General features: G+C 41.7%; 1 long non-coding RNA gene across 1 annotated transcript; it reads right to left on the bottom strand.

The window, feature by feature from the left end:
- Positions 1-2,309: 2,309 nt before the first annotated feature.
- LOC144331937 (uncharacterized) lies at positions 2,310-3,860 on the bottom strand. The gene is made up of 2 exons (XR_013399556.1): positions 3,342-3,860; positions 2,310-2,464 (listed from the first exon to the last, which is right to left on the bottom strand). It is a non-coding gene; the product is annotated as an uncharacterized LOC144331937 (long non-coding RNA).
- Between the last annotated feature and the right edge of the window lie 1,590 nt (positions 3,861-5,450).

The raw sequence follows: 5,450 nt of genomic DNA, 5'->3' as shown, positions 1-5,450 counted from the left end.
AAGGCAGGAGAATCGCTTCAACCCGGGAGGCGGAGATTGCAGTGAGCCGAGATTGCACCACTGCACTCCAGCCTGATAACAGAGTGAGACTCCATCTCGGAAAGCAAACAAACAACAACAAACTTACTGCAAAACAACAGTAATCAAAACCATGGGTACTGGCATGAAGGCAGACATAGACAAATGAAATTGAATAGAGAGCCTGGAAATAAACTCATATATGATTAAATGATTTTTGACAAATATAACAAGACCATTCAATGGAAAGGACAGTCCCTATAACAAATGTCACTGGGAAAACTGGATAGCCATAGTCAAAAGAATAAGATTGGACTCCTACCTCACAGCATGTACAAATATTAGTTCAAAATGAATTAAAAACCTGAATATGAGTTAGAACTATAAAACTTTTAGGAGAAAGCATAGAAGAGAGGCTTCATGACACACCAAAAGCATAAGCAACAAGAATAAACAAATAAATAGATTGGACTTGAGCAAAATTAGAATCCTTTGTGTACCAAAGGATACTATTAAGAGAGTAAAAAGGCAACCCACAGAATGGGAGAAAATGTTTGCAAATCATATATCTGAAAAGGGGTTAATGTACAGAATATATAGAGAGAATTCCTACAACTGAACAACAACAAAACAACCCAATTTAAAAACGGACAAAAAATCTGCCTGGCGTGGTGGCACGCACCTGTAGTCCCAGCTACTCAGGAGGCTGAGGCACAAGAATCACTTGAACCCGGTAGGCAGAGACTGCAGTTAGCTGAGATCCTGCTACTGCACTCCAGCCTGGGCAACAGAGCGAGATTCTGTACCAAAAAAAAAAAAAAAAAGGCAAAAAAATGGACAAAATACTTGAGTAGGTATTTCTCCAAAGAAGACATATGAATGGCAAATAAACACATAAAATTATACGGAGATATATTGGAACCTTGATACATTGCTGGTGGGAATACAAAATTATGCAGCCACTATGGAAAACAGTTTTAATGGTTCCTTAAAAAGTTAAACATAGGGCCGGGCGCGGTGGCTCAAGCCTGTAATCCCAGCACTTTGGGAGGCCGAGATGGGCGGATCACGAGGTCAGGAGATCGAGACCATCCTGGCTAACACGGTGAAACCCCGTCTCTACTAAAAAAATACAAAAAACTAGCCGGGCGAGGTGGCGGGCGCCTGTAGTCCCAGCTACTCGGGAGGCTGAGGCAGGAGAATGGTCTAAACCCGGGAGGCGGAGCTTGCAGTGAGCTGAGATCCGGCCACTGCACCCCAGCCTGGGCGACAGAGCAAGACTCCGTCTCAAAAAAAAAAAAAAAAAAAAAAAAAAAAAAGTTAAACATAGAATTACCATATGGCTCAGCAATTTCACTCCTATTTGTATACCCCAAATATTTGATAAAAGGGACTCAATGTTCATAGCACAGTATTCATAATAGCCAAAAGATGCAAACAACTCCAATGCTGATCAACAAATGAATGGATAAACAAAATGTGCATACAGATACAGTGGAATATTATTCATCTAAAAAGGAATGAATTGTTATAATTCTTTTTTTGTGTTTTTTTTTGAGACGGAGTCTTGCACTGTCGCCCAGGCTGGAGTGCAGTGGCTTGATCTCTGCTCACTGCAAGCTCCGCCTCCTGGGTTCAGGCCATTCTCCTGCCTCAGCCTCCCGAGTAGCTGGGACCACAGGTGCCGGCCACCACGCCCGGCTAATTTTTTGTATTTTTAGTAGAGACAGGGTTTCACCATGTTAGCCAGGATGGCCTCGATCTTCTGGCTTTGTGATCTGCCTGCCCCGGCCTCCCAAAGTGCTGGGATTACAGGCGTGAGCCACTGTGCCTGGCCGAATTGTTATAATATTATGCTAAGTGAAATAAGCTAGTCACAGGCCAGGTGCGGTGACTCATGCCTGTTATCCCAGCACTTTGTGGGGTCGAGGCGGGTGGATCACCTGAGGTCAAGAGTTCAAGACCAGCCTGACCAACATGGAGAAACCCAGTCTCTACTAAAAATAAAAATCAGCCGGGCGTGGTGACACATGCCTGTAATCCCAGCTACTCGGGAGGCTGAGGCAGAAGAATCGCTTGAACCCGGGAGGTGGAGGTTGCAGTGAGCCGAGATCATGCCATTGCACTCTAGCCTGGGCAACAAGAGCAAAACTGTCTCAAAAAAAAAAAAAACCAGAAATAAGCTAGTCACAAAAGAACAGTTTATGATTCCACTTATATGAGGTATCTAGAATAGGAAAGAAAATTCTAGAGACAGTCAATTAGAGGTTACAGGTGTTGAGGGCAGGGGATAGAAGGGAGTTACTGTCTAATGGGTAAACTTTCTGTTTGGGATGATGAAAAAAGTTTTGAACATAGACAGTTTGCTCAACATTGTGAATGTATTTAATATCACTGAATTCTACACTTAGGAATGGTTAAGTGGGCCAGGCGCGGTGGCTCATGCCTGTAATCCCAACACTTTGGGAGGCCGAGGTGGGCAGATCACCTGAGGTCAGGAGTGCAAGACCAGCCTGGCCAACATGGTGAAACCACATCTCTACTAAAAAATACAAAAATTAGCTAGGCATGGTAGAGCACATCTGTAATCCTAGCTACTTTGGAGACTGAGGCAGGAGAATCACTTGAACCCGGGAGGTGGAGGTTGCAGTGAGCTGAGATTATGTCACTGCACTCCAGCCTGGGGGATAAAGTGAGACTCCGTCTCAAAAAAAAGCAACAAATGGTAAGTGGTAAGTTTTACGTTATGTATATTTTGCCACAAAAAAAATACTAAAAACTGGTTACAATGGGAAAGTATGTTGTAGTGTATATTTCATTTTTTATTCTATTTCATAGTTTTTTGTTGTTGTTGTTTTGAGACAGTCTCGCTGTACCAAGTAGCTGGGATTACAGATGTGTACCACCACGACTGGCTAAGCTTTGTATTTTTAGTAGAGATGGGGTTTCATCATGTCGGCCAGGCTGGTCTTGAACTCCTGGCCTCATGTGATCCTCCCATCTTGGCCTCCTAAAGTACTGGGATTACAGGCGTGAGCCACTGTGCCTGGCCTACAGTATATATTTTAACACAAACAAATCAATTAGCTATAGTAGTGGGAGTCTATTTTTGGACTCTTTTCAGTTCCATTGATCTGTGTCTACCTTGTGGCAGCACCACATTGTCTTGATTATAGCAGCTGTATGGTAAGAATTAAAATCAGGTAGTGTCAGTTCTCAACCTTTATTCTTCTTTTTCTAAATCATTTTGACTCTTCATTCCTTTGCCTTCCCATATGAATTTTAGAATCAGCTCGTCTATGTCTGAGCAAGGTGGCTAACACCTGTAATCCCAGCACTTTGGGAGGCCAAGGTGGGCCGATTGCTTGAGCTCAGGAATTTGAGACCAGCCTGGGCAACAAAATACAAAATACAAAAAAAAATTAGCCAGGCGTGGTGATGCACGCCTGTAGTCCCAGCTCCTCGGGAGGCTGAGATGGGAGAATTGCAGTGAGCCATGATCATACCACTGCACTCCAGCCTGGATGACAGAGTGATACTCTGTCTCAAAATAAGCAAATTAATTAATTTTTAAAAATTGAGAACCAGCTGGTCTATATCTTCAAAAAATTCTGCTGGGATTCTAATTGGAATTGTGTTAAAGTTGTAGGTCAATCTGGGGATAATTGACATATTTGAGTATTCCAATCCATGAAAACAGTATGTCTATCCATCTATTTAGGTCTTCTTTAATTTATTAGTTTATTTCACCAAGATTTTGTAGTGTTGTTTTTTTTTTTGTTTTTGTTTTTTTTTTTTTTTGTTTTTGAGACAGTGTCTAACTCCATAGCCCAGGCTGGAGTGCAGTGGTGCGATCTCGGCTCCCTGCAGCTTTGACCTCCCAGGCTCAAGTGATCCTCCCACCTCAGCCCTTTAAGTAGCTGGGACTACCGGCACGAACCACCATCCATGGCTAATTTTTGTAGAGACAGGGTTGGTTTCTTTCTTTCTCTTTCCTTCTTCTTTCTCTCTCTTTTCTTTTCTTTTCTTTCTTTTCTTTCTTTCCTTCCTTGACAGAGTCTTGCTCTGTTGCCCAGGCTGGAGTGCAGTGGCACAATCTCAGCTGACTGCAACCTCTACCTCCCAGGTTCAAGGGATTCTCCTGACTCAGCCTCCCAAGTAGCTGGGACTACAGGCACGTGCCACCATGCCTGGCTATTTTTTGTATTTTTAGTAGACACAGGGTTTCACCATGTTGGCCAGGCCTGTCTATATTTTGTTAGATTTATATGATATGTTTTATGTTATTGTAAATGATATTTAAAACATCTTTTGTTTCCAATTTTCAGTATATAGAAACACTGTGAATTTTCCTATATCAGCCTTGTCATTGGTTAGTTTTTTTGTTTGTTTTTTAGAGATGGGGTCTCCCTATATTACTCTAGCCTGTGCAACAGGAAAATCCCAGCTCTAAAATTCACAGGCACTGCAGTGCCTGCAGTGTTGATCTCCTGGGCTCAAGTGATCCTCCTGGCTCCACCTCACATGCCATGGCATCTGGCTAGCTCACAGAGTTTTGGAGTTTTTAGCAATCATGTCATCTGCAGATAGAGAGAAATTCATTTCTTCCTGTCCAATCTGTATTTCTTTCTTTTTCTTGCCTTATTGCACTAACTAGAACTTCCATTACAATGTTGTTTGTTTGTTTGTTTGTTTGTTTGTTTTTAGAGACAGGGTCTCATTCTGTTGTCCAGGCTGGAATGCAGTGGCCTGATTATATCTCACTGCAGCCTCAAACTCCTGGGCTTAAGCCTCAACCTCAGCCTCTCAGAGTAGCTGGGACTATAGGAATGTACCACCATGTCCAGCTAATATTTTTAAATTTTTTGTAGAGACAGGGTCTTGCTATGTTGCCCAGGCTGGTTTCAAATTCCTGGGCTCAAGCAATCCTCCTGCCTCAGTCTCTCAAAGCACCTGAATTATAGGTGTGAGCCACCACACCCTGCCTTAAAATGTTGAATAGGAGCCATAAGAGTATATCTACCTTGCTTGTTCTCAAACTTAGGGGGAAAGTATTTTGTCTTTCACTATAAATTTTAATGTTGAGAAAGTTCCCTTAAATCCATAGCTTGCAGAGAGTTTTTCTCATGAATGGATGTTGAATTTTGTCAAATTTTTTTCTGTATCAATGGATATGATCATGTGTATTTTTTTCTTTAGGATTTTAATATGGTAAATTACATTAATTTTTGAATAACAAATAAACCTTGCATTGCTAGGACAAACTCCACTTAGTAGTAGTATATATTTTTTTTATATATTGCTGGATTTGATTTTCTGATATTTTGCTGGGGGGTTTTGTATCTATCTTCATGAGGGATATAGGTTTGTGGTTTTCTTGTACTGTTTTTGACTGGATTTGGCATTAGAGTAATACTGGTCTCATTAAATGA

The sequence above is a fragment of the Macaca mulatta genome, chromosome 10, assembly GCF_049350105.2.
Source record: "Macaca mulatta isolate MMU2019108-1 chromosome 10, T2T-MMU8v2.0, whole genome shotgun sequence".
Lineage (NCBI taxonomy): Eukaryota > Metazoa > Chordata > Mammalia > Primates > Cercopithecidae > Macaca > Macaca mulatta.
This window is presented reverse-complemented; position numbering and strand designations above follow the sequence as displayed.